The sequence below is a fragment of the Phoenix dactylifera genome, chromosome 6, assembly GCF_051530095.1.
Source record: "Phoenix dactylifera cultivar Ajwa chromosome 6, Ajwa_hap1_PhDact_Kaust_v1.1, whole genome shotgun sequence".
NCBI classification, from domain to species: Eukaryota; Viridiplantae; Streptophyta; class Magnoliopsida; order Arecales; family Arecaceae; genus Phoenix; species Phoenix dactylifera.
Window position 1 is genome coordinate 4,993,783 of NC_143195.1, and position 12,211 is coordinate 5,005,993.

General features: G+C 35.5%; 1 protein-coding gene across 1 annotated transcript in view; it reads right to left on the minus strand.

The window, feature by feature from the left end:
• The window catches only part of LOC103716598 (uncharacterized), a 281,358-nt gene that overhangs the window by 178,744 nt on the left and 90,403 nt on the right, over window positions 1-12,211 (minus strand). The gene's annotated exons all lie outside the window — the stretch shown is intronic.

The window sequence follows — 12,211 nt, forward strand, 5'->3', positions numbered from 1 at the left end:
CACTCCCCAATCCCGTGCGATCAAGCCTCTGGATCTGAAAAACAGAGAAAATAAAATAATGAGCTACACTAGTCCAGTAAGCAACAAAATACCCCAAAGTGGGGTCAGAGCATATCAGATCAAAACACAGGATAATGACTGGAATAAATCATAAATAACATCGTTTTACTGTTTTCAAAACTTATTATCATTTTTCCAAAAACTCAGATACCAGAATCTCAACATGATAGGCTACGGCCACGTAACCCAGTGGCATGGGTTGCACAGAGTGCCAGAAACCACTATTGTTAGTCACCGGTGGAAAAGGTGTCCAGAAACCACTATTCTAATCACCGGTGGCGCGGTGTCGAAACCGGTTACTCACAGATTACAAGTCGACAGGTCCAACGTATAATCCCCATTGGCGGGGCCAGAACAGAATAGAATAGATCATAGCCATGCTGAGAATACATATATATAAAGACAGATTTCATAAATTTTCCAATCATAGTTTACGGATTTCAGAGCATACAACATAATTTTTAAATAAAATTTAACATGCCTGACCCATTTTACAGAATACAAAACATTCATCAAAATTTAATCTATTTATCAAATAATTTGGAAATTACACTTGAAGTATTAAGTTACTTCTTCTCGCTTAATCCCTACTTCAGATAGGCAGATCAGGTTCACCTGTTTAAATTTAATTAATTCCTTGTTAATATCAGAACTTTGCAAAATCCAAAAATAATACTATTGGACACGGCCCAACAGGGCCTAGAGTTGGCCCATAATGGGCATGGCCCGATAGGGCCCATATCGGGCACGGTCCAATGGGCCCACATAGAACCAGCTAAATAGAGCCCCCAAGGTTGGCTTCTAATTGGTTCATTTATGCAATAAAATTTATTGCAGGGACTAATACTTAATTTCAGGGTACTATTCTATAAAGCTTGAGTGGACTAAATAAATATAGTTGGGGACCATTATATAATAAATCTTTTCTATAGGGATCAAATACAAATTACAGAAGACCCTTTTGTGAAATAATATACTGCCAAGGGCTTAACTGCAAAATTTCATTTATTGGCCAAATGGGTTCGGGTTTCGGGTTCGGGTTCCGGGCTCGGATCTGAACTGGGCCCAAGTTGGGCCCACAAGGGTACTGCCCAACTGGGCCCAACCGGACTGGGCCCAAGTTGGGCCTGCAGCGGACTAAGCCCAAGTTGGGCCTGCAGTGGACTGGGCCCAGCGACCCATCAAAGTGCTCACGGCCCACAATGGGCCTTCTTCCTTCCCGATCTTCCCAAAGAGGAAACTGCTCAAACACATGAAGGTTATCCAAATGTATCGGTGTTTAAGTGAAAATAATAATATTAATAGCTAGCACTACTCAAATCAAGAATGAAAGAGAAATTTGAAAAAGAATTCCAACAACAAACTTTCCCCAACATTCGCTTAATCATTGCTTTCTTCCATTCTATCTTTTCTCACCAACCAGTCAATGCTGTCAGTGCTTAATATACCAAAAAGTTACCGTCCAAGAACTCAGAATCCTCAACTCAAAACTCCTTAAAGACATCAAGAGTACCCAGATTTTACATCAGTTAAGTCAAATTGTTATTACAAACAGATGATATACCAAAGTAAAGGCATCATGAAGTTTCATCAAATGCAATATCGCTTTCAGTTTCAGCATGTACCTCATGTATCTCATTTTCATGTGCCACGAAGCATGGATTTACAATATGATACTGCTCTTCTTCTACACATGTTGTATCAGATTTGTTAGTGCATTCATATTTGACTTCAAGCATATTCCATATTTCCTTAGCAGTTGTGCAAAAAGATATGCAATTAAGTTCACTATCATCTAATGCACAATATAAAATATTCATGGCTTTTGCATTTTGCTGAGCCATTTTCTTATTATGATTAGTGTTTGTGTGTGGACCATTGACTATGATACTCCATAAATCATAATCATGTGCTTGAATAAAAATGCGCATGCGTGCTTTCCAATGTGTGTAGTTTATGCCATTAAATAGTGGAGGTTTATCAATTAATTGTCCCTCTCCTAGAAAACTATCTATTTGAGTTGTCATGATCTTTGTCTCTTTGATCGTTAGATTAACAATCAATATTAGAGCACGAGGCTCTGATACCACTTGTTGCCCAAGGTGACAACCCAAGAGGAGGGGTGAATTGGGTTTTCTAAAAATTGTGTTTTCTAATTTTTACTTTAAATTGAATACAGCGGGATGATAAGATATTACTTACTTAAGCTCTAGGCAATTACAAGTAAAGTAGTGAAAAATTAAGCTAGAGCAATTATACTATGGCTTTAGGGTGCAATTGATCTAAAATTAACTTATAGTTGTATGATCAATTTTAATCTATGTGAATGGTAAGAATGGAGTGGAAACTAAGCAAGTTCTAAACAATCACTTATAAATCAATAGGAAACAAAACTAGAGATATTACACAATCAAGTATGAATGTAAAGCATGAAACACAAGAAATAAGGCATCACAAACACAAAGATGTATAGTGGTTCGGTGCACCCCAGCACCTACATCCACTCCCCAAGACCTCTTGGAGATTTCATTATAATCCCTCAGATTACAGCCGGTTGTTTTACAGGCTCACAACCTAACTTGTTGTTTTCACGAGATCACAACGAACTCAGTCGGTTTTCATAGGCTCACCGACTAGAACCAACCGATTGTTTTTCCGGGGTGACAATCAAACCCAGTTGGTTTTTCCCGGTTCACCAACCACAACCTTACACCGTTAGTTTTTCCTTTGGCTCACCAACAAACCTTAATTTCTTGATTCAATCCCTTGATTGAATCAAGTCACAAGATATTAGAACAAGAGTTTAAAACAAATACAAGCTTCTTAAACAAGCAAATATAACAATGTAAACAAATAGAGTAAAGAGAAGCCCTCAAACAAGTTTTGTAGATGAAGAGACTCGGCTTCTTCTTTACTTGACCCTCTTCTGATTTCGCACGAGGTAGAGGATCACTGAGGCAGCACACAGTTGGAGAGGAAGCTTTGGGATTCACTCGAATGCTCTTCTTCTCTCTCTTTTGCTTTGAATGGCCCTTTTGTGCTTTTGGGAGGTTACTCTTGAAATCTCTTTGAAATCTATTCCCTATGTGTTTTCTCCCACTTTCTTAACTTCTTCCCTAGCTCTCCTCTTGATTTTATGGCTTTGGATGGCGTGGGAACAAAGATCTAGCCGTTAGAGACAAAAATAAAGCCGTTGGAGTTGAGAAAAAACTAGCCGTTATGCCTCCCAGCGTGCTCGAGTCGACTCGGCTGAAGTAGGAGTCGACTCGGCTGAAGTAGAAGTCGACTCGTGAATAAGAGTCTGCCGGCACGGTAGCTGGGAGTCGACTCGAGCACTGTAGCGCTGAAGTAGGAGTCGACTCGAGCACTGTAGCGCTGAAAATCAGCTCTCTGTCTTTTTGTCTGTTCTCAGTCGGAGTCGACTCGCAGAGTCCCGGAGTCGACTCGAGCACTGTTCCTTGAAACTCCAGAGCGCCAGAGTCGACTCTGAACTTCCAGGAGTCGACTTAAGTTTTTCTTTAGAATTGTTCCTCCAACTTGAATCCTTTGAACTTGAACCTTGGACCAATGAAGTACAGCTTTCTTCCAACTTTTCTTGAGAGCTTTTGAGGCCTTCTTGTATTTTTCCAACTTGCTATGTTCCTTGCAAAACAAATTATCCAAATGATATTTTTTTCTCTTTTCCAACTTCCCTCCTTCCATACATGCACAATTCTATTTTCAAGACTATCATCCATCCTCCTCCGTTCATAGAGATGAGTGATGACCGTGGGCATTGAAGAAAGGCTAAGGCTCAAGCAATTAAGTATGGTGGTTTAAAATTGGGTTAGGCTTCCTATCACACCTAGGTGGATCATTTTTGCTGGCAGTACTAGTACATGACTCGATTGAAAATCCAAGCCTAAACATGACTAGTGCTGGGTAGCTCTGGAACTGCAACCGCCTCTGGTGGATCTCCATTGAACTGGTATAGGTCGACGACGTTGAAAATTGGGAAAGTCTGAACGTTGTCTGGAAGCTCCAATAAATAGGCATTCTTCCTCAGCTTTCAACGTATGCGGAATGGACCATACTTTTTCAGGCTGAGTTTGCTAATAACTACCCAATGAAAATCTCTCTCCTGAAATAGGCCATCACTAGATCGCCCTCTGCAAAGTGAACCTCCCTGCGATGACGGTCAGTATCGTCCTTATACTTGGCACTGGAGTCAAGCAAGCGTTGATGCACTTCCCGTAGGATGTGACGAACCAGCTCCATATTGTCCTCTGCTTCAACACTTATCCGACCATGATAGAAAATGGAAGTACGATCGAGTATATGTGGAATAGGAAAACCATAGATGATTTCAAATGGAGACTTACCAATAGTATGATTTATAGAACTATTGTATGCAAATTCAGCCTGTGCTAAAACCAAATCCCACTAAGTAGGACGCTCACTAACCAAACATCTAAGCATATTATCGAGTGTACGGTTCACAACCTCTGTCTGACCATCTATTTGGAGGTGATAAGCACTGCTGAAGTTTAGTTTTGTTCCTAATTTGCTCCAAAGAGTTTTTCAAAAATAACTAGTGAATTTTGTATCCCTATCAGATGTGAATGATCTTAGAATACCATGCAGTCTAACAATTTTTTTAAAAAATAAATGTGCTATATGAGATGTATCAGATGTGTTCTCACATGGAATGAAATGTGCCATTTTTGAAAACCGGTCCACCACAACAAAAATCGAATCAACCTTCCTAGCAGTCACGGGTAATCCGGCAATGAAGTCCATGGGGATATCCTTCCAAAGGCCACTAGGGATAGGCAACGGGGTGTACAAGCATGTATTCTCTTTCAGTTCAGCCTTGAAAGATTTTGAATTTAGAATCAAGGCCCTTTGAATAAGTTTTTTGCATGGTCTGCTGTACCGGTCCGTACGGGCCGGTACGGGCCGGTATGTACCGGTCCGGCCTAGGACCGGTACCGGATGGACTCTTTGTCTACCTTGAAGTCTGACTCTACGTCTTGGTTAATCCTGATAGTTTTTCTCTCTCCTAGGCCTCACTATCTCAGGTATGTTCAATTAGTTTGGAGTCGACCCCGATACATTGGCACGCCTTGGAACGAAGTGGCACGCCTTTGGAACACTTGCAACAGAGTAGGAGTCGACCCTAGAAGAGATGGGATCGACCCTGGCACGTTTTAGAAACATTCTAGCACTTATGGCACGGATGAACAGTACTTGGGTCGACCCAAGTGAAAGTTGAGTCGACCCCATCTTCAAGCCTCAAGAAAACAAGTCTCTGGAATCCCTGAGAGGGTCGACCCCAATGGAACTTGAGTCGACCCAACCTTGAGTCGACCCTAACTGAACTTGAGTCGACCCAACCTTGAGTCGACCCCAGTGAAAAACGGCTGAAATATAAGGTTCTGTGTTTCCTGAGAGGGCCGACCCCAATGTAGCATGAGTCGACCCCAGTGAAAGTTGGGTCGATCCCAGTGAAAGTTGAGTCGACCCCAAGTCTGATGAACAGTGGTTTGAGTCGACCCCAGAAAAGTTTGGGTCGACCCAAGCACGGGCAGAAGCATAACGGCTAGTTGTGCAGAAGTGCTTTTTGGACTCCCAACGGCTATAAACGGCTAGTTTTTTCAATCCAACGGTCAGGAAGGACTATTTGGAGGTTGGAGAAGTATTTAAGAGGGAGTATTCATCAGAGGAAGCAAGCTTTGAAAAATCATCAAGTCCATTCAAGAGAAAACCCTTGCTTCATTCAATTGCTTCATTCAAGAGCCAAAAGAAAGTGGTTGAGCAGATTCCAAGAGATATTAAGAGCTCCACCAATCCTTGAAGAGTGAAGCAATCTTGACAAAGAAGAGAAGAGCCTTATTAAAGCGATAACTATATTCTAAACTCTTCTTTGTAGCTTATAATTGTTTTATTTGCTCATTTAGGAGCTTTAGATCTTTGTTCTTTATTCTTGTTGTAAGGTTTGTTGGTAAGCCCATAAAACCAACATTATAGGTTTGTTGGTGAGCCCGTAAAACCAACGGTATAGATTTGTTGGTGAGCCCGTAAAACCAACGGTATAGGTTTGTTCGTGCGCCCGTAAAACCAATGGTGTAGGTTGTTGGTTTTTAAGCAAAACCAACATAGGTTATTGGTGATCCCGAAAAACCAAATTGTAAAGATTTTGGATTGTGATCCCGGAAAACAATCCAACTGTAATCCGAGGGATTATAGTGAATTCCCAAGAAAAGGCTTGGGGAGTGGACGTAGGTGCTTGAGGTGTACCGAACCACTATACATTATCTTGTTTGTGTTGTGCTTGTTCTTGTATTTATTCTTGCTTTATATTTGATTCTTGCTCTAGGATAAGTTCACACAAGTAACTTAAGAAAGCTTCCACCGCACTTAACTAAGAAAACATTTAAAACACCAAAAATTCAGAAAAACCCAATTCACCCCCCCTCTTGGGTTGTCACCTTGGGCAACAAGTGGTATCAGAGCAGGTGCTCTCTTGTCATATATAGTCTTAACCGACTAGAGCCAAAGATCATGGCAACCCCGCATAATATGTTATTTACCGAGGGACTTTCCATAAACAGACCTCCACTGTTTGATGAAAATAACTATATCCAATGAAAAGCTAGAATGAAAATCTTTGTTCAATCACAAAACTATGAGTTATGGAATATCATAACAAATGGCCCTCACTCACTCTCTCACACTATTAATGAAAAAGACTTAGCACAATTGAATGCTAATGCTATGAACATACTATATTGTCCTATCCATGAAACTGAATTTAATGAAATCTCTACATGCTTATCTGCTAAGGAGATCTGGGATACTTTAGAAAATATTTATGACAAAATTCAGATTAGCTCACATGTGCTTCAATTACATACTAACAATGAGCCTGCAGAAAAAGATGTTGAATCTCCCAATCAGGAAGAAAGAACAATAAATGAAGAATTCGGTGATGAAAATAAGGATCCATACCCAAACACCGAAAAATTCAAAAGCTTTTTAAAGACAAAGAAGAAGAGGAAGCAAGAAGAAAGGAAGAAAGAGATAAAAAGCAAAAAAAACCTTGACCAAGGAAGAGTCAAGCAAGAAAATGAAAGTTAGGAGCAACAATGATGATACTAGCTCCAAAGAACTACAAGAGGTAACTAACTTATGCTTTATGGCACAAGAAGATAAGGTAAAATCTGAATCTGATTTTACACCTAATGAATTTCAAGAAGAATTCTCTTATGATAAACTATTAAATGCTTTTCATGATTTGTATGGTGAATGTAGAAAATTAGCTATGAAAAATAAAAATCTTAAAAAGCTAAATCTGAAAATGTCAGAAGAAAGAAATTCTTCCGCTGAAATAAAAGACAAATTAAATTCTGAGAATGAACGCTTAAGGTTAAATTCAGAAGAATTGATTCAGAAAAATCAGAATTTAATTAAAGAAAATCAAAACTTAAGTGAAGAAGTTAACCAACTGAAATCTTTTATTAACAAATTAACTGTAAGTTCAAAAAGATTAAAAATGATGTTTGAAAGCCAACATGCTGTTTTTGATAAATCAAGACTTGGCTGGATTCCTTTGCTCAATAATAAACCCCTAAAGAAAAAGGTTATCAATTCGCCAAGCAAACCATCAAATAAGATAACTTATTTCAAACATAAAAAGATTGGGCATAAAAACTTTACCTATGGTTCTAATACGAATAAATCAAATGTTAAAGTTATTACTATTAAACAGATTTGGATTCCAAAAGGAACCATATGCACTAACCCTCAAGGACCCAAGCAAGCTTGGGTACCCAAAATAAAAATATGAGGGTGTAGATGTAGGTGTGCCAAGCTACCCATGGAACAAATGAAACTTTCATACAAATGGGTGCGTTGACACATAATTAAAGATAAGTCTCAATTTATTCATTAAATCTAGTATAAGGTTTAACATTCTACATCGTGTACCGAAATTATCTTTTTTATGAAATTACGATACTCTCTGCATCAAAGTTTTTAAATGCCTCATATGTTAAATCTTATCTCAACAATTTTAGCATGAAACTTTCTAGTACTTGCATCATGATAAAAAAAAACAATGAATGGATATATATAACCTTCTTCTTCAAGTTTACAAAATCTAAATTCCCTCTCTAGTATAAACGTTTGATGCTGATTTCATGCCTTCATGTTAAAACTTTATTGAGCATAATACTTATGAAATCTTATTTCATCTTTTGTGAAGGTATGAATATAATCTATCATTATATCATTCATTCCTTATATGATGATTCGAAATATACTATAAGTCGCATGGGTGCGTCATATGTTAAATCATCATCATCTCAAATTGGTTCAATCATAAATGATTAATGTGTTATGATCATAACGAAAAACTCACTTAAAAGTCTTACAATAACGAATTATTTTTCCTTTTACAAGTAATTTTCAAGATTATTCTAAAACTAAAGTCAATAAATCTGATCTTTCAAGTGTTTCATTGAGCATTATCATTGTATTCTTGATTGAATGATTAACACCCTCTCCTAAAATGATCTCAAATTCCACCGATTAATTTTAACTCATCATGTTTAATCTGAGCATAAAAATCTGTTAAAGTATGAATATTACTTTTCTTGAACTATCTCTCATAAGTCAAAAATATTTCTTATTTGCTCTAAAAGAAGATTGCTTGTCTTCCTGAAACAAGAGTATCTGTGTTGAAAGCTAAATCATAATCAAAATTTTGATAGAAACAACTATTTAAGATAATCTGATTAAAATTTAACTTGTATATTTTATTGATAATTATCTTAAGCAAATAGAATCTAAGTTAAATTGATTCTGAAAACAAAAAAATTGATTTAACTTTAATGAATCTTTCTATTGCCTCACATGCTTGTCCTTGAACCATTTTACTTAATGAAGTTATTTCTTTAGTTCAAGTGACTTGTGCTTGCTTATATTTAGACAATCTCTTGAGTAAAGTGACTCAAATTCAATTATTGTCATGTCTCATGTTGAGTCATCTAGTTAAGAAATATGTTGTATGAATGTTCCTGTATCCTAGAGAACCTAATGAATTGCCTTCAAGAAAAGAAAAAGATTTTGCTAATGATACAAAATTTATGAGCAAGAAATTTCAACTTGAAGGACACCTCGATGAAAGGTACATTAAACATTCCCTTGCAAACAAAAAAAAAGGAGAGATTTTCTTCAGCCAAGGGTGTAAAGAATCTAAAAGGTATTTGGCTTGAAGAATGCTAAATGCACTGGTAATCTAAACCCTTCTCTTATGAATTAGTTGAGCAAAATCAATAGTCTGAAATTATATAGTAGCATGATTAAACCTTTAATTGCTGATCATCTTGATATCATGCTTCATTCTCATGCTAATGACAATTATTTCATGGTATGATTAAATTGAAGTTATATTTGCCTGTATAATGCATAACCATGAAATACACAAGTTTATGCCTCAAATCTCTAATTCAAAATAACTTATGATAAGCTATGAACCATTGGGCATAATGAAAATGCTGTTTTCATGATATATATTTATATACAACATATTAGATTAATTCTTTATTCTGCTTTTTCATGTAATTACTTGAAAATAACAAAATAAGAGAGAGATAAAGAAAAAGAAAATGAACATTGTTGGAGAGAAGTAATCCATTTGCATTCTTTTAGAAATTCAAAGTATAGGGTGTGGTTCTCTCTTCCTCGCTTCCGTCCGCTATCTGTTGTGTCATGGCAAAGTTGGACATCTATCAGCCTTGCTGAAAAGGAAGCTTTAGCTAACATATGAACGTCGATGGCTAAGTAAATACTCCAATCTTAAGTAAAAGCAGAGCAAGCATAATATATTCAGCATATTTGTGAGAGTTGTGCGAGTATTCTTTTGGAAGGGATAAAATCCGTAAATAATTATATTTAAATAGGAAGAGTTTGGAGTGAATATCTTGTTGTTGAAGAGAACAATTTACCTTTCTATATTGCTCATCATAGGGATGGTGCCAATGGGGAGGCTAGTGGTAGTACCCGACACTATTTGACCCAACTATTCGGTGTAGGATATATTAAGGACGGCACAAGAGGGAGGCTAGTGGTAGTACCTCGTGCCTTTTCCAACTTCACCGGATAGGAAGCAAATAGAATATAGAGCATAGAAAAGTAAAATCGAAAAACAAATGAAGATAATCAAAATGTTCATTGAGTGGTTAAAGAAAGAAATTAAAAAAAAAAATTGGGGAATGAATGACAAATAAATGAAAATATATAAGAAGGTTGTGAAAAACCAAATGAAGTTTTAATCACTTGAAAACACACCTTAAGGATAAAATCAGTGCTAAATTGTATTTAAATAAGGGAAATTTTATTTGAAAAGAATTGATTTTGATCCTTGACATACTTGTTCTTAATACTTTAATGGTATGCATATTATGTTTTGCATGTGGCATGATGTTTTGAATTGTGAGTTTTCAGTATTCAGATAAATTGAGGATCTTATTCAAATATAATTTGTAATGCTATATGCCTAGATAATTTAATTGAAACATGTTTCTACCAACAACATCATTTTATTTTAGTAAATATCTGCTAAAAATAATAATAAAAAAAAGAACAATCTGAATTGCAAATTAGGCAGAATGAATTAATTCTGATTTATCTTTCATCTTGCCTAACATTGGCACATAATGTTCTGATACATGTTAAATGTTCTCCAATTTGTACCAAAACTCAATATTAAAAATAAAGATTCTGAATGTGCTCTGATGTGCTTGAAATATATATTTTCAATCTTAATGACTTAAAATGAGCTACAATGTAGAAGATACATATCTCAAATTATAAATTTTGAAAGCCTTCTTGAAAATTCTTATGAAATTCAGAATATGACCTAGTATAAAAGTTTAAACTCCATATAAAATGCTTATATCTTTGCATTTTTGTAATTTTCATTATATGCTTCAAAGATTGCATCATGCTGGAGAATAATTTACTATGATTCTTAGATAAAAACTACAGCCTAAGAAAAATAGAATTAATTTTGATACCTTGATTGTTTACTCCGATACGCATCTGAAACATATCATTTTTTATCTTATAAGTGTGCTGAAATTGGTCTAAATGATGTGTTCTTCAATGATCTTGATTGCGAACAAATGTTTCTAAATATATGATATTATTTTGATATTAAAAAGATTTATCGTGCTTCATATATATATTGCTGAAAAGCTATGACTAAGAAATTAATATTTTGAATATACACTCCTGCATAATTAAATGCTTCTATCATTAAAAAGAAAAGCTATTCTTAAGAAGAGAGTTAATGATCCTAAAGCTTAAAATATTTCAACTCACTCCAATAATTCTTATAGGAAAGAAAATGTAATTACTTTTGAAAGAAATTTGAGCTTCAAAAGAATTATTTTCTGATTAATATTTCCATACATATTCAAAAAAATTAAGAGGAAACATAATTTGCTCCTGAAAGATTAAAAAGAGTGATTGCTATATATCTTGAAAAATTTTGGATCACTCTACATTCTTGATATTATAGAATTTCAGTTTTATTCACGCTTCACATTAAAATCTGAAATTCATAAAAGAAAAGAGAGTTTGAAGAAAAATACATCTTTTGAGGGGGAGCTTTAAATACTCAATTTTTTTATTGAAAATTATCTTCAAACTCTAAACTCTTAAATGGAATGATTAATTAAGGGGAAGAAAGAAAATTTCAAAGGAAGAGATCATATAGAACTTAATCGTGTAAATTCACAACTAAAGATGAGAGAAAGAATACTAAATGTAAAGTTGTATTAAACTTTGTGCTTCATTGAATATCTTTTGAAAGTTGTATTTCCATCTATATTCAACGGTAAATCATTTGTTTCTGAAAATTAATTGAAAATGACTCCATTTGTCTTAGTATCAAAAATTTATCTTGGATCTACTTATGAGTTCTTATTGGGTTGCACTTTGGTATTTCAATCCTGAACCAATTTATTTTAATTGATTTTGATGCTATATCTTTAAAGGAGTAAAAGAAAGTCTTTAAAAGAGCTCTAAAAGAACTTTCAAAGCTTTGGACTTTATATATGCTCTAAGATGTATCATAAATTGCATGAAATTCATGTTTTGATAT